At 45.2% G+C, this 18257-nt stretch overlaps 1 pseudogene; it reads left to right on the top strand.

The window, feature by feature from the left end:
• Positions 1–2308: 2308 nt before the first annotated feature.
• LOC141976539 (olfactory receptor 52R1-like) lies at positions 2309–3316 on the top strand (annotated as a pseudogene).
• Positions 3317–18257: the final 14941 nt, after the last annotated feature.

Genomic DNA, 18257 nt, shown 5'->3' with positions numbered 1-18257 from the left:
GTCTCCAGCACCACCTACAATGGCCAATCCATTAGTGAATCTCATTCAGCTAAACTCTTTGCTCCAGTAACGTCTGTGGTAAGGAGTTCCACAGGCCAAATGTGGATTATATAAACTTTCAATGGAATTCAATGTTCCCTTCCTCGTGTGTTGTGAGACAGAGTAAATATAAATGCCTGACCCACTTTCTTTATCGATAGATTCACAGGGTATAAGGCCAGAAGGGACGGTTAGATCATCGAGTCTGAATTCCTGTATAACATAGGGCATTTAATTTCACCCAGTTACCTCTGGGTTGAGCCCAATGACTTGTGTTTGGCTAAGGCCTGGTCTACACTGGCATTTTATGTCATAGAATCATAGAGCCACAGGGTGAGAAGGAACCACAAGGGTTAGCTAATCTACCCCCCTACCAAGATGCAGGATTTGTTGTGTCTAAGCCATCCAGGACTGATGACTGTCCAGCCTCCTTTAGAAAACCTGCAGTAAAGGAGCCTCCATGATTTTCCGAGACGTCTGTTCCCTTGTCCTCCTATTCCTACAGTTAGGCAGTTTATCCTGAGATTTAATCTAAATCTGCTCTGCTGCAGTTAGAACTCATTGCCTCCTGTCCTGCCCTCTGTGGGAAAAGTGAACAACTTTCCTCCATCTTTTTTATGGAAGCCTTTCAAGTATCTGAGGACCTCTGCCATGTCCTCCTCAATCTCCTCTTTTCCAAAAGAAACATCTCCAGTTATTTCAGCCTTTGCTCACATGGCTTGAATTCCATCCCTTTCATCGTTTTTGTCGCTTGCCTCTGGTCATTTCCAGTTTCTCTACATCCTTCCTATACATTGGTGACCAGAATTAGACACAGTACTCCAGCTGCGGCCTAACCAGCACCCAGTACAGCGGCACTGTCACCTCCTGTGACTTGCATGCTCTGCCTCCGCTAATGCTTTATTCAAGCCTGATTTAATGGTGTCCAGTTTGCAAATTAATTCCAATTCAGCACTCTCTCATTGGAGTCTGTTTCTGAAGTTTTTTTGTTGTAATATTGCGACTTTTAGGTCTGTAATCAAGTGACCAGGGAGATTGAAGTGTTCTCTGACTGGTTTTTGAATGTTATAATTCTTGATGTCTGATTTATGTCCATTTATTCTATTACACAGAGACTGTCCAGTTTGGCCAATATACATGGCAGAGGGGCATGGCTGGCACATGATGAACTGGAATTAATTTGGAAACTGGACACCATTAACTTAGGCTTGAATAAAGACTGGGACTGGATGGGTCATTACACAAAGTAAAACTATTTCCCCATGCTTATTTCGCTCCCCCCTCCGCCCTGCCCCCCCCCCCCCCCGGCCTACTGTTACTTTCAACTTCTTGTCAATTGTTGGAAATGGGCCATCCTGATTATCACTACAAAAGGTTTTTTTCTCCTGCTGATAATAGCTCACCTCAATTGATCACTCTCATTACAGTGTGTATGGCAACACCCATTTTTTCATATTCTCTGTGTGTGTGTGTCTATATCTAATCTATCTATCTATCTATCTATCTTCCTACTATATTTTCCACTGCATGCATCCGACGAAGTGAGTTTTAGACTGTGAAAGCTTATGCCCAGATAAATTTGTTAGTCTCTAAGGTGTCACAAGTACTCCCCGTTCTTTTTGCTGATTCAGACTAACACGGCTACCACTCTGAAACCTGTCCAGAGCAGGGTGTTCTAGATCCCATTCCTTAGGCATCTCAACATTGTCTTTGTTTTTGCCACTACTGTGAATGAGCCAGTGTTTCCGTTAAGCTGCTATCAATGACGCTCAGGTCTTTCCCCTGAGTTGTTTTCTAGTTGGGATGTTTCCCTCTGGTACATGTTTTGTCAAATCTTTGGGTTTTTTCTTCCACTCTTAGATTTTGAGCAACCCAGGGAATGGGGAACTCCCTACAGCATGGACTCTCTAGCCTGACTTTCATTGAATTAATGAACAATGATAGATGACCAGTATGCACAGTCGTGTTTCCTGCTGGTGCCTATTAAGGTTTCCAAGAACACAACATGTAGGAATTATTGTTGCATAGAGCACCATAAAATATGGAATAGGCATTATTAGGGTCAGTTTTTCATAATTTATTTCTCTGAATAATGAACTTGTCATTTTTCAGTGTGTGAACAGCGGACAATCTGCTTCACTGATGACAAGAGCCTCTGGTAGTGCATATAGTATCTGATATTAACATTGTCTCTCCATCCAGGCATTTGCACTGCGACCATCACCCTAGACCCTGGGCATATAGAGGAAGTCAGAGGAACGTACAGTACATGCAGGAGACACCGTTCTTCCTCAGAGTTGGACACCGTCTCCCTTGCTCCATGTCAGATTCCAACACAACCGACTTCACCAGCCCCTCCACCTTCATCCTGCTGGGCATTCCTGGCCTGGAGGCGGCCCACGTCTGGATCTCCATCCCCTTCTGTGCGATCTATGCCATAGCCATCTTGGGGAACTTCACCATCCTGTTCATTGTGAAGAGGGAGCCGAGGCTCCATGGGCCCATTTACTATTTCCTCTGCATTTCCTCTCCTCTGGCTGTCAGTGACCTGGTTGTGTCTATGTCCATCCTGCCCAAAATGCTGGCTATCTTCTGGTTCAATTCTAGGGAGATCAATTTCAGTGCCTGCCTCACTCAGATGTACTTCATTCACTGCTTCTCAGCAATGGAGTCTGGGATCTTCGTGGCCATGGCCTTGGATCGCTATGTGGCCATCTGCAATCCCCTGAGACATTCCACCATCCTGAGTAACCCCATGGTGGTCAAGATCGGCCTGGTCATGCTGCTACGCGGTGGCATGCTCGCACTACCTTATCCCTTCCTAGCAAGAAGGTGCCCATATTGTACAACCAACTTTATCCCCCAATCATATTGCGAGCACATAGCCGTGGTGAAGCTGGCCTGTGCCGACATCAGCATCAGTATTTACTACGGCCTCTTTGTGGCATTCTGTTTGATTGGACTGGACGTGTCTTTTATCGCCATGTCCTACACCCAGATCCTCAGGGCCATCTTCAGCCTCCCCACAAAGGACGCTCGGCTCAAGACATTTGAGACCTGCGGCTCCCACCTCTGTGTCATCTTAGCCTTTTATGTCCCAGGTCTCTTCTCCATTCTCACACACTGATTTGGCCACAATGTGCCCCCACATTTCCACATTCTTATGGCCAACATGTACCTCTTGCTGCCCCCCATGCTAAACCCCATTATCTATGGGGTGAGGACCAAAGAGATCCGGGGCAGGCTGCTCCAGCTCTTTATTCATAAAGGGACCTAAAAGTTTTCTCCTTGTGCTCTGGTTCTCAGTCTGAGCTCCCTGGACAGCTGGCTGGTGATGTGGTGCTGGACCCTCTTCCTGAGCTGCAAGGGAGACATTTCAGACTTTCTTAGGGTGGGTCAACTGTGACCATGATTTCAGGGGCTTCTCGGGCTCTTGAAATCTCTTGGGTTTTGGCAGATAACTTAGCAATGAGCTGACAGGAGCTCCGCATCTAATTCCTATAGAAAAGAAAGAAAGAGAAATAAGTATCAGACCCACTCAGCTCTAATACTAACAAGTTCTGACATCTTGTGGCAAGTCACTTAAAGGACACTGGTTAGGTTTAAAATTTGAATGTATATTCTTACTTTGTTACTAACTCTACAGAGAGAGAGTCCCCATCAGGACTCCTGGGTTCTATCTCTGTTCTAGGAGGAGAGTGGGGTCTAGTAGGTTATGGCAGGTGACATATACATCTGGGGTCTGTATAAGAACATCAGAATGGCCATACTGGGTCAGACCAATGGTCCATCTAGTCCCGTATCCTGTCTTCCAACAATGGCCAGTGCCAAGTGTTTCAGAGGGAATGAACAGAACAGGGAATCATCAAGTGATTCATGCCCTGTCACCCACTCCCAGCTTCTGGCAAACAGCGGGTAGGGACACTGTCTCTCCCCATCCTGGCTATTAGCTATTGGTGGACGTATCCTCCATGAACTGATCTGGTTCTTATTGGGCCCATGTTATAGTTTTTGCCTTCACAACATCCCATGGCAAAAAGTAACACAGGTTGACTGTGAAGAAATACTTTCTTTGTTTTAAATCTGCTTCCTATTAATTTCATTGTGTGACCCCTAGATATATATTTTGTGAAGGAGTAAATAACATTTCCTTATTCCATTTTTCAACACCAGTCATGATTTTTTAGACCTATACATATCGCCCCTTAGTCGTCTGTTTTCAAAGCTGAAAAGTCGCAGTCTTGTGTTGCCCATCTCTGTACCTTTTCCAACTCCAGTCCATCTTTTTGAGGCGGAGTGACCAAATCTGCATGCAGTATTCAATACGTTGGCATTCTGTGGTTTTATATAGAGGCAATATTATATTTTATGTCTTATTATCTATCGTGATTCCCAATATTCTGTTACCTTTTTTGACTGCTGTTGCACATGGAGTGGATGTTTTTGGAGAACTGTCCACAATGACTCCAAGATCTCTTTCTTGATGGGTAATACTAATTTTGACTCTATAATTTTGTATGAATAGTTGGGATTATATATTGCTATGTGCATTACTTTGCATTTATCAACACTGAATTTCATTTGCCATTGTGTTGTCCAGTCACCCAGTTTTGTGAGATCCCTTTGAACAATTCTCAATCTGCTTTGGACTTAACTATCTTGAATAATTTTGTATCATCTGCAAATTTTTCCACCTTACTGTTTACTCCTTTTTCCAGATCAGTTATGACTATGTTGAATAGAACTGGTCCCACTATAGACCCCTGGGGAACACCAATCTTTTCCTGTCTCCATTCTTGCCATTTATTCAACCCTTTGTTTCCTATCTTTTAACTGGATGCAGTCGGTTTCTCCTGTGCCATGTGCAGAGGTAAAGTACTTTCCCAAATCACCTCTCTACCATTTATGCATCGAAGGATCCAAGGATGCCCTGGTCTGTGGATTGGGCCTGCATTCCCTGTTCTGAGTGGAAAACATTGAATCTGACTGTATTAAAACATTTTGTTTGCATGGGGCCAGCTCAACAAATGCTCCAGATCAATCGGTATGCCTGCCCTGGCCTCCTCATTGTAACCACTCTGCCAATCTTTGGGTCATCGCACATTTTATCTGCAGTGATTTTCTATTTTCTTCCAGATCATTGATTAAATTATTGAATAGCATCTGGCCCAGAGCTGATCCCTGCAGAACCCCACTAGAAACTGCCCCATTCACTGACAATGGCCCATTGACCACTGCTTTCTGAGCTCTGTCAGTTAGCCAGTTTTTAGTCCATTTTACATGTGGTCTACTGTAATGATGCTACCTATTAATTGCATACAGTAATGGCAAAGTTTTTGGTTGAGGCTTGTAGCAGTGATAGAATAAACTGCAGGCTCAAATCAAGTCTCTGGAGTACATCCACCCCTGGGATAGGTCATTCAGTCCTTTGTTCAGAGCTTCAGTGTAGCAAGATAAGAAGCAGGATTGAAGACAAGATAGAGGAGATGCAGCTGCCTTTTATAATCTCTTGCTTCCTTTGTTCCAAAAACAAGCTACCCAGCACATGGCATGGAAAAACCTTAGAGTTCTGTCCATAGGCATGTCCCTGCATGCCTTGCTGAGTCACAAGGTGTATCTGCCTTCTCTCAATGGGTCAACTGTATCGCTGATGGTCCTTAAGGGCCATCAAGTGGGCTATGCAGTACTGATGCCAAATTGTCTGGGGTGTCACCCAGAAGCATAGCACAGGTTTGAACTAGAAATAGTATAGAGCCAATACTGATAACTTTAAATACAAAAATGATACATGCATACAGATAGCATAATCATAACTAGTAAAGCATAACCTTGTCTTAGACGCCTTACGTGACCTCCTTTGTACAAGATTTGGTGTCATTATAGGACCTTGGTTGCAACAATGATCTATATGGTCACAGTTCATATGAATAACATCACATCTACTGATTTTGTATAGTGTTCATTTTTTCACCTCAGTGTTTCCCCCTACTAAATACCTCAGAGAAACCAAAGTCTATTGCATTTTCGCAGTTCCCTTGATCAACCAATTCATGTTTGGAGACCAAAGCCCTGAGGTAAGTGGGGACGTGGGATACCGGGAGGAACCACGAGCAGGAGAGGGCGAGTGGGGAGGGCTCCTGCCTATACTAAGAAAGCAGGGCAAACAGCAAGTTATCTCAAGTGCCTATACACAAATGCAAGAAACCTGGGAAACAAGCAGGGAGAACTGGAAGTCCTGGCACAGTCAAGGAATTATGATGTGATTGGAATAACAGAGTCTTGGTGGGATAACTCACAGGACTGGAGTACTGTCATGGATGGAAATAAACTGTTCAGGAAGGACAGGCAGGGCAGAAAAGGTGGGGGAGTTGCATTGTACGTAAGAGAGAAGTGTGACTACTCAGAGCTCAAGTATAAAACTGCAGAAAAACCTGAGAGTCTCTGGATTAAGTTTAGAAGTGTGAGCAACAAGGGTATTGTCATGGTGGGAGTCTGCTACAGACCACTGGAACAGAGGGGATGCGGTGGACGAGGCTTTCTTCCAGCAACTAACGGAAGTTACTAGATTGCAGGGCCTGGTTCTCATGGGAGACTTCAATCACCCTAATATCTGCTGGGAGAGCAGTACAGCGGTGCACAGAGAATCCAAGAAGTTTTTGGAAAGTGTAGGGGACAATTTCCTGGTGCAAGTGCTGGAGGAACCAACTAGGGGCAGAGCTCTTCTTGACCTGCTGCTCACAAACCAGGAAGAATTAGTAGGGGAAGCAAAAGTGGATGGGAACCTGGGAGGCAGTGACCATGCAATGGTTGAGTTCAGGATCCTGACACAAGGAAGAAAGGAGAGCAGCAAAATATGGACCCTGGACTTCAGAAAAGCAGACTTTGACTTGCTCAGGGAACTGATGGGCAGGATCCCACGGGAGAATAACATGAGGGGGAAAGGAGTCCAGGAGAGCTGGCTGTATTTACAGGGACAAACCATCCTGATGTGTAGAAAGAATAGTAAATATGGCAGGCGACCAGCTTGGCTTAACAATGAAATCCTTGCTGATCTTAAACACAGAAAAGAAGCTTACAAGAGTGGAAGATTGGACAAATGACCAGGGAAGAGTATAATAATATTGCTCAGGCATGCAGGAGTGAAATCAGGAAGGCCAAATCAAACTTGGAGTTGCAGCTAGCAAGAGATCTTAAGAGTAACAAGAAGGCTTTCTTCAGGTATGTTAGCAACAAGAAGAAAGTCAAAGAAAGTGTGGGCCCCTTACTGAACAGGGGAGGCAACCTAGTGACAGAGGATGTGGAAAAAGCTAATGTACTCAATGCTTTTTTTGCCTCTGTCTTCACGAACAAGGTCAGCTCCCAGACTACTGCACTGGGCAGCACGGCATGGGGAGAAGGTGACCAGCCCACTGTGGAGAAAGAAGTGGTTTGGGATTATTTAGAAAAGCTGGACGATCACAAGTCCATGGGGCCGGATGTGCTGCATCAGAGGGTGCTAAAGGAGTCGGCGGATGTGATTGTAGAGCCATTAGCCATTATCTTTGAAAACTCATGGTGATACGGGGAGGTCCTGGACGACTGTAAAAAGGCTAATGTAGTGGCCAGCTTTAAAAAAGGGAAGAAGGAGGATCTGGGGAACTACAGGCCAGTCAGCCTCACCTCAGTCCCTGGAAAAATCATGGAGCAGGTCCTCAATGAATCAATTCTGAAGCACTTAGAGGAGAGGAAAGTGATCAGGAACAGTCAGCAAGAATTCACCAAGGGCAAATCATGCCTGACTAATCTAATTGCCTTCTACGACTTGATAACTGGTTCTGTGGATGAGGGGAAAGCAGTGAACGTGTTATTCCTTGACGTTAGCAAAGCTTTTGACACCGTCTCCCACAGTATTCTTGATGGCAAATTAAAGAAGTATGGGCTGGATGAATGGACTATAAGGTGGGTAGAAAGCTGGCTAGATCATCGGTCTCAACGGCAGTGATCAATGGCTCCATGTCTACTTGGCAGCCTGTATCAAGCAGAGTGCCCCAAGGGTTGGTGCTGGGGCCGGTTTTGTACAATCTTCATTAATGATCTGGAGGATGGCATGGATTACACCCTATATACGCTGGAGGGTAGGGATAGGATACAGAGGAACCTAGACAAAGTAGAGGATTGGGCGAAAAGAAATCTGATGAGGTTCAACAAGGACAAGTGCAGGGTCCTGCACTTAGGACGGAAGATCCAATGCACCGCTACAGACTAGGGAATGAATGGCTAGGCAGCAGTTCTACAGAAAAGGACCTAGGAGTTACATTGGACGAGAAGATGGATTTGATTCAACAGTGTGCCCTTGTTGCCAAGAAGGCCAATGGCATTTTGGGATGTATAAGTAGGGGCATTGCCAGCAGATCGAGGGACGTGATCGTTCCCCTCTATTCGACATTGGTGAGGCCTCATCTGGAGTCCTGTGTCCAGTTTTGGGCCCCACACTACAAGAAGGATGTGGAAAAATTGGAAAGAGTCCAGCGGAGGGCAACAAAAATTATTATGGGGCTGGAGCATATGACTTAAGAGGAGAGGCTGAGGAAACTGGGATTGTTTAGTCTGCGGAAGAGAAGAATGAGGGGGGATTTGATAGCTGCTTTCAACTACCTGAAAGGGGGTTCCAAAGAGGATGGCTCTAGACTGTTCTCAGTGGTAGCAGATGACAGAACAAGGAGTAATGGTCTCAATTTGTAGTGGGGGAGGTCTAGGTTGGATATTAGGACAATCATTTTTCACTAGGAGGGTGGTGAAACACTGGAATGCGTTATCTAGGGAGGTGGTGGAATCTCCTTCCTTAGAAGTTTTTAAGGTCTGGCTTGACAAAGCCCTGGCTGGGATGATTTAATTGGGGATCGGTCCTGCTTTGAGCAGGGGGTTGGACTAGATGACCTCCTGAGGTCCCTTCCAACCCTGATATTCTATGATATTCTATGATATTCTCATTAAAGGATAATATTGGTTTCCTTTGACAACATCTTTTTTTCTGAAAACTATGTTGCTGACTGGCATTAATTATATTCCTAGACTTATTTTTGAAATAATCCCTTACATTTTCCATTGTTTCCTAATCTTCTCAATTTTTTAAAAACTTTCCCTTTCTTTTTTTAACACTTTACATTTAACACAGAGCTGTCTTTTATTTGCTTTTTTTTATTTTTTGGCTCTGCTGCTGCCTGGTTGCACACTTCTGGTTCCAAGTAAGACGTGTGGTTGATCAGTCAGTTCATAACTCTGATGTTCCTAACCCTAAGGTTCTACTGTAGATATTGTTTAACACCATCCTTGACTGTAAATTTACTGGAAAGTATTTCATCACCTCATGTGATATGAGCACCTTATACTGCTTCTTTCCAAATGCAGAACACAACTATTTCTTGACCACTTCTACCTTTTCTGCAACATTAACAAACTTCCTTTTTCCCTCTAGAAATTGGCCTAAACCTTTTCTAGGATTTCTTTTGTTCTTAATATATTGAATAACCTCCTTTCTGTGATCTTTAACCCTGTCTTGGCAAAGGTTTGTTCTTTTCCCCACCCTCAGAGTTCGAGTTACCGGGTGACTGCAGAACTCTTTACAGCATGGACTCTCAAGCATGGCTTTTATTGCATCTCAAAAAGATATATTGGAATAAAAATACAGAGAAGGGCAACAAAAAAGATTAGTGGTATGGAACACCTTCCATATGAGGAGAGATTAAAAAGACTGGTTTCAGAGTGGTAGCTGTTTTAGTCTGTATCAGCAAAAACAATGAGGAGTCCTTGTGTCACCTTAGAGATGACCAAATTTATTAGGGCATAAGCTATCATGGGCTAAAACCCACTTCACCACATGCATGGAGTGAAACATACAGAAGAGAGGTATAAATACACAGCATATGAAAAGATGGGTGTTGCCTAATGAAATGGGGGGTCAGCGCTAATGAGCTAATTCAATTAAGGTGGAAATGGGCTATTCTCAACAGCTGACAAGAAGGGAGGAAAAATCACTTCTGTAGTGCTAATGAGATCAAGGTATCCAAGGTGGCCCATTTCAAACAGTTGACAAGAAGGTGTGAGTATCAGCAGGGGGAAAATTAGTTTTTGTAGTGACCCATCCACTCCCAGTCTTTATGCAGGCCTAATTTGATGGTGTCTAGTTTGCAAATTAATTCCAGTTCTGCAGTTTATCATTGGAGTCTGTTTTTGAAGTTTTTTCTTTGAAGAATTGGCACTTTTAAGTCTGTTATTTAGTGTCCAGGGAGATTGACTTAAAAGTGGCAATTCTTCAACAAAAAAACTTCAAAAACAGACAACAACAAGAAACTGCGGAACTGTTTAAACTGCAGAACTTTTGTTGCAATAATGCTATAGTAATGTTCTAGGTTATCATTTCATGTATCTAGTTATGAGGCTGAAAATGTATCCTCATTGCTTAAAATAAGCCCAGGCAAAAACTCTCTAAGTACAGAGGGGCAGTTCACACCTCATCAAGGCACGTATGGGAAAAACCCAGCCCAGCCTCAGGAACAAAGGATGCTGGCCTAGGCAGCAGCAAAAGGATCCATTAGACTCTGGAGTGAGTCACCTCCCCTCATTTGGTCAATTTGGGACTGTGATGAGGTAATCCTCACCTGACTCTGAAAGGGTGGGTGGGGGCAAAGCCAAGAGGGAAGAAAGAACATGATAAAAGGGAGAGATGTTTGCCATGCTCTTCCTCTCTCTTCTGCTTCCATCTACAGACAACATAACCAAGCAACTGAAGTGCTGATCAAAGGGGAGAGCCTGGCTGAAGAGCAACCAGCCAGCCTGTGGTGAGAAGCATCTAAGGTTGTAAGGGCACTGAAAGTGTAAAAATCAGCTTAGAATGTATTTTGCTTTTATTTCATTTGACCAAATCTGATTTCTTGTGCTTTGACTTATAATCACTTTAAAATCTATCTTTATAGTTAATACCTGTGTTTGTTTATTCTACCTGAAGCAGTGCATTTGGTTTAAAGTGTGTCAGAGACTCCCCTTGGGATAACAAGCCTGGTACATATCAATTTCTTTGTAAATTGATGAACTCATATAAGCTTGCAGTGTCCAGCGGGCATAACTGGACACTGCAAGATGGAGGTTCCCAGGGTTGTGTCTGGAATCGGATATATTGGCTAGTATCATTTGGTTGCACAATCCAAGGAGCAGCTTACATGCCAGAATCTGTGCATGAACAGCCCAGGAGTGAGGGTTCTCACTGTAGAGCAGGGAAAGGCTGGCTTCCAGAGTCAAGGATCGGCGTGACCTAGCAGATCACCGGTCCAGAAAACATCACAGGCGTTAGGGGGTAACAAACAGGGCAATGGCCTGTGGCCCCACAGTACAGGGAACACCACAAAACTAAGTTATATCATATCTGCATAGTCACTGTGGGTAAATGTAGTGCAAGTATTACAGTAATTGAATCTCTAAAAGTGGAAATAAATCACACTAAAGCCCAGGTTTTCAATCTGTGTAGCACACTTGTCAAGGTTCCTCCCCCACTCTGAACTCTAGGGTACAGATGTGGGGACCTGCATGAAAACCTCCTAAGCTTACTTTTACCAGCTTAGGTTAAAACTTCCCCAAGGTACAAACTATTTTACCTTTTGCCCTTGGACTTGTCGCTGCCACCACCAAACGTCTAACAGAGATATAATTTGGAAAGAGTCCGTTTGGAAACGTCTTTCCCCACAAAATCCTCCCAAACATTACACCCCCCTTTCCTGGGGAAGGCTTGATAAAAATCCTTACCAATTTACATAGGTGAACACAGACCCAAACCCTTGGATATTAAGAACAGTGAAAAAGCATTCAGTTTCTTAAAAGAAGAATTTTAACAGAAAAAAAGTAAAAAGAATCACCTCTGTAAAATCAGGATGGTAAATACCTTGCAGGGTAATTAGATTCAAAACACAGAGAATCCCTCTAGGCAAAACCTTAAGTTAACAAAAAGACACAAAACCAGGAAAATCTATTCCATTCAGCACAGCTTATTTTCTCAGCCATTTGAAGAAATCAGAATCTAACACATATCTAGCTAGATTACTTACTAAGTTCGAAGACTCCATTCCTGTTCTGTCCCCGGCAAAAGCATCACACAGACAGAGAGAACATTTGTTTCTCCCCCCCCCCCGTCCAGGTTTTGAAAGTATCTTGTCTCCTCGTTGGTCATTTTGGTCAGATGCCAGTGACGATATCCTAGCTTCTTAACCCTTTACAGGTGAAAGGGTTTTTCCTCTGGCCAGGAGGGATTTTAAAGGGGTTTACCTTTCCCTGTATATTTATGGCATGCCCCCCAATCTTAGCTAGGGTGAAACACTGGCTGGGATTTCTTCCTGGAGCTCTAGGAAAAAACAGAGTTAATAAGACACATGCACCTCTAAATATACTACCAAGGATATAAAGACTACCAATATTTTCCACATCTCAAGGATGATTTTAACCTGTTAATTTTGGGAAACTTTCATGGGAGAGTGCATCAGCCACTTTGTTAGAAGCTCCTGAGATGTGTTGAATGTCAAAATCAAAATCTTGGAGAGCTAAACTCCACCGAAGAAGTTTTTTGTTATTTCCCATGGTGGTATGAAGCCACCGTAGTGCAGCATGGTCTGTTTGCAGCTGGAAATGCCGTCCCCAAACATATGGGCGTAGCTTTTCCAGAGCGTAGACAATGGCGTAACATTCTTTTTCACTGGCTGACCAGTTGCTTTCCCTCTCAGACAGTTTTTTGCTGAGAAACACGACAGGGTGGAATTCTTGATCCGGTCCTTCCTGCATTAAAACTGCTCCCACACCATGCTCGGACGCATCTGTGGTTACTAGGAACGGTTTGTCAAAGTCTGGGGCCCTTAGTACAGCATCAGACATGAGTGTCACTTTAAGCTGGTTAAAGGCCTTCTTTTTGGTTAGGTCTGTAAGTGGGGCGGCAATTTGGCTGTATAGCGGTACAAATCGTCTGTAAGAACCGGCCAAGCCTATGAAGGATTGAACCTGTTTCTTTGACTTTGGGACAGGCCACTTTTGGATAGCATCCACTTTGGCCTGTAGGGGGGTTGATAGTTCCTTGACCCACCTGGTGTCCAAGGTAAGTCACTCTGTTTAGGCCTATTTGACACTTCTTAGCCTTAACAGTTAGTCCTGCCTCCCTTATGCGCTCAAGGACTTTTTGTAGATGTTCCAGGTGGTCTGCCCAGGAATCCGAAAAGATGGCCACATCGTCAAGGTAGGTGACTGCATATTCTCCTAATCCGACTAGGAGACCATCTACCAGTCTTTGGAAGGTGGCAGGTGCATTTCGCAGCCCGAAAGAGAGTACATTAAATTCATACAGCCCGACATGGGTGGTGAAGGCTGACCTTTCCTTGGCGGATTCATCTAGCGGTACCAGCCAGCACCCCTTGGTTAAGTCCAAAGTAGAGATGAACTGGGCCCGTCCCAGTTTCTCTAATAGTTCATCTGTGCGTGGCATTGGATAGTTGTCTGTGTGAGTTACAGCATTTAGCTTACGGTAGTCCACGCAAAAACGTATCTCCCCATCAGGTTTGGGAACTAGAACCACTGGAGATGGCCATGCACTGCCAGAGGGGTGGATTACACACATCTGTAATATATTCTAGATCTCCCGTTCTATAGCAGTTTTAGCTTGAGGAGACACCCGGTAAGGTTTGACTTTAATTGGGTGAGCATTACCTGTGTCAATGGAGTGGTATGCCCATTCAGTCAGTCCTGGGGTGGCTGAGAAGGTCGGCGTGTAGCTAGTGCACAGCTTCTTGATCTGCTGTCACTGCATATGCCCAAGAGTCATGGAGAGGTTCACCTCTTCCATGCCACCAGCACTTTCCTCTTCGTAGTAGACACCTTCAGGCCACTCAGCGTCATCTCCTCCCTGGGCTGTAAAATGACAAACCTTTAATTCTCTGGAATAAAAGAGCTTTAGAGAATTAATATGGTATACCTTGGGCTTTCTGTTGAAGGTGGGGAATGCTATGAGATAATTAACAGCCCCCAGGCGCTCCTGGACCATGAATTGCCCTTCCCACGACGCTTCCATTTTATGGGCCTGGAGCACCTTTAAGATCATGATCTGGTCTCCTACTTTGAAGGAATGCTCTCTGGCATGTTTATCATACCAGGCTTTTTGCTCTTTTTGAGCATCCTGTAAGTTTTCTTTAGCAAGGGCTAGAGAGGTTTGGAGGGTGTTTTGTAGGTTGGTTACGAAGTCCAGAATGTTAGTTCCTGGAGAAGGTGTAAATCCCTCCCATTGCTGCTTCACCAATTGTAACGGTCCCTTAATCTCACGGACATATACAAGTTCAAATGGTGGAAACCCTAAACTAGGATATGGTACAGCTCTGTAGGCAAAAAGCAACTGCTGCAACACTAGGTCCCAGTCATTGGAGTGCTCATTTACGAATTTACGTATCACGGCCCCCAAAGTTCCATTAAACTTCTCCACGAGGCCATTTGTTTGATGGTGGTAAGGAGTGGCAACCAAATGATTTACCCCATGAGCTTCCGAAAAGTTTTCCATAGTTCCTGCCAGGAAATTAGTTCCTGCATCGGTGAGGATGTTGGAGAGCCAACCTACCTTGGCAAAAATGTCTGCTAGTGCCTGGCACACACTTTTAGCCCTGGTGTTGCCTAGAGCTACTGCTTCCGGCCATCGGGTGGCAAAATCCATGAAAGTCAGTATAGACTGCTTTCCACTGGGTGTCTTTTTCGGAAAAGGACCCAGAATATCCACAGCTACTCGCTGAAATGGAACTTCAATGATGGGGAGTGGCTGGAGAGGGGCTTTGACCTGGTCTTGAGGTTTTCCCACTTTTTGGCATACCTCACAAGACCAGACATAGATAGAAACATCCTTGCCCATTCACTCCCGGTGGAATGACCCCCACAAATGGTCTTTGGTCCTGTTCACCCCAGCATGGCCACTAGGATGATTGTGGGCTAAGCTCAAGAGCTTGGCCCGGTATTTAGTTGGAACTACCAACTGTCTCTGAGGATGCCAGTCTTCCTGGTGTCCACCAGAAAGAGTTTCCTTGTATAAAAGTCCTTTTTCTACAACAAACCTGGACCGATTAGAAGAGCTGAGAGACGGTGGGTTGCTTCATGCCGCCGTCCAAGCTCTCTGGAGGCTTTCATCTGCTTTCTGTTTGGTCTGGAACTGTTCCCTTGATGCTGGAGACACCAGTTCCTCATTGGATTGTGGATCTGGGCTTGGTCCCTCTGGAAGCGATGTAGGGGATGGGGCTGTTTCTGTTGACTGTGAACTGCTCTCCGCTGGGACACTATGTTGGGGTTCAGGCTCCAGCTGAGCCTCTTGTGTAGGGTTATAGGCTGCTGCCGGTTCAGGTTCGGTGGGGCCCTCTGGTGTTGGGGTTACAAGTACTGGATTCAGTGCTGGCAATGGGTCTGGTGCTAGTTGTTCCACCGGTTCTGGGACTGGCTCTGTCTGGGTCTCTGGGACTGGATCCACTACTGCTGTTGCAGGCATTGGCCTGGGGTCTGGGTCCATCACCTCTGACCGTGTCCTGGTAGAATTTTCTGGAACAGAGCTAGGTGTGTTGGCTTGTTTAGCCTGGCTGCGGGTGACCATTTCCACCTTCTTCGCTCACTTGACATGATTGGCCTAGTCTTCCCCCAACAGCATGGGGATGGAATAATCATCATAGACTGCAAAAGTCCACATTCCTGACCAGCCCTTGTACTGGACAGGCAACTTGGCTGTAGGCAAATTGAAAGTGGTGGACGTGTTGTTCCTTGACTTTAGCAAAGCTTTTGACATGGTCTCCCACAGTATTCTTGCCAGCAAGTTAAAGAAATATGGGCTGGATGAATGGACTATAAGGTGGATAGAAAGTTGGCTAGATTGTCGGGCTCAATGTGTAGTGACCAATGGCTCCATGTCTAGTTGGCAGCCGGTATCAAGTGGAGTGCCCCAAGGGTTGGTCCTCGGGCCGGTGTTGTTCAATATCTTCATAAATAATCTGGAGGATGGTGTGGATTGCACCCTCGGCAAGTTTGCAAATGACACTAAACTGGGAGGAGAGGTAGATACGCTGGAGGGTAGGTATAGGATACAGAGGGACCTAGACAAATTAGAGGACTGGGCCAAAAGAAATCTGATGAGGTTCAACAAGAACAAGTGCAGAGTCCTGCACTTAGGACGGAAGAATCCAGTGCACCGCTACAGACTAGGCACCGAATGGCTCGGCAGCATTTCTGCAGAAAAGGACCTAGGGATTACAGTGGATGAGAAGCTGGATATGAATCAACAGTGTGCCCTTGTTGCCAAGAAGGCCAATGGCATTTTCAGATGTATAAGTAGGGACATTGCCAGCAGATCGAGGGACGTGATCGTTCCCCTCTATTCGACCATGGTGAGGCCTCATCTGGAGTCCTGTGTCTAGTTTTGGGCCCCACACTACAAGAAGGATGTGGAAAAATTGGAAAACGTCCAGCGGAGGGCAACAAAAATGATTAGGGGACTGGAAGACATGAGTTATGAGTAGAGGCTGAGGGAACTGGGACTGTTTAGTCTTCAGAAGAGAAGAATGAGGGGGGATTTGATAGCTGCTTTCAACTACCTGAAAGGGGGTTCCAAAGAGGATGGATCTAGATGGTTCTCAGTGGTAGCTGATGACAGAACAAGGAGTAATGGTCCCAAGTTGCAGTGGGGGAGGTTTAGGTTGGGTATTAGGAAAAACTTTTTCACTAGGAGGGTGGTGAAACACTGGAATGCGTTACTTAGGGAGGTGGTGGAATCTCTTTCCTTAGATATTTTTAAGGTCAGGCTTGACAAAGCCCTGGCTGGGATGATTTAGTTGGGGATTGGTCCTGCTTTGAGCAGGGGGTTGGACTAGATGACCTCCTGAGGTCCCTTCCAACCCTGATATTCTATGATTCTATAATTATTTGGATCTCTGGGTTGATTAAACTGGGGTCCACTAAGGAAGCATGGATAGCTGACACTTGTGCTCCGGTGTCCCTCCACGCAGTGACCTTCTTCCCGCCCACACTCATAGTTTCCCTATGTTCCAAGGGTATCTGGGAGGTATCTGAGCTTGAGGACCTCTGGTGTGATTCCGGTGCAATGAATTGTAATCTGTTGGGGTTCTTGGGGCAGTTCACCTTTACATGCCCCAGCTCGTTTCATTTAAAACATCGTCCAGCTGACGGGTCAGTGGGGCAAGGTGTGTTGCTGGAGAATGTTGTGGCGGGACGATAAGTTTTCTGGAGGGTTCCTTGGGGGGTAGGTGGGGCCTTGGGCAGCCCCCGGTAGTAGGGTGTGGTCTGAGGTTGTCCCTTCTGGTATCCGCTCCAATTGTGACCAGTTTTTTTCTTCTCTGCCTCCTCCACCCATTTGGCTCCAATCTCCCTGGCCTTGATTACAGTTTTGCACTTCCCATCTAGGATGTATCTTTCTATTTCCTCAAGAACATCCTCTAAGAACTGCTCCATTTGCTTTAGGAAGGGCAAATCTTCTGGAGATTTAACACTTGCTCCTGATATCCAGGCATCCCAATGTTTCACAATGTGGTAGGCATGTCGGGTGAATGAGATGTCTGGTTTCCACCTTAGGGCTCTGAACCGCCGACGGAAATGCTCGGGTGTTAGCCCTATTCTGACTCTCGCCTTGGTTTTAAACAGTTCGTACTGGTTCATTTGTTCCTTAGGCATTTCAGCCGCCACCTCAGCTAAGGGTCCACTGAGCTGCGACCTCAGCTCTACCATATATTGGTCTGTAGAGATGCTGTACCGAAGGCAAGCCCTTTTGAAGTTTTCTAAGAAGGCCTCGGTATCATCGCCTGCCTTGCAGGTGGGGAACTTTCTGGGATGGGAAGTGGTACCTGGAGAAGGATTGCTAGGGTTTGTTGGTATATTCTGCTGAGCTTTTGCCTTCTCCATCTCCAGTGCATGCTTCCTCTTTTTTTCCTTCTCCTCCTCCACATGCTTCCTCTCTTTTTCCTTCTCCTCCATTTCTTTGGCCCTTGCCTCCATTTCCCTCCTGTGGGCAGCCTCCATTTCTTTTTCCCTTTCCTCCATTTTCATCTGCATGAGTTCTATCTGTCTTTCATGTTCCTTTTGTTTTTCCTCAACCTCAAATCTGGCTAATTCCAGTTTTTGTTGAACCATGGAGTCTATCATCCTAACCTCTCTGTTTTTAACTAATGTTACACCAGAGAGTTCGA

This window comes from Natator depressus, chromosome 1 (assembly GCF_965152275.1).
Source record: "Natator depressus isolate rNatDep1 chromosome 1, rNatDep2.hap1, whole genome shotgun sequence".
NCBI lineage: Eukaryota > Metazoa > Chordata > Testudines > Cheloniidae > Natator > Natator depressus.
This window is presented reverse-complemented; position numbering and strand designations above follow the sequence as displayed.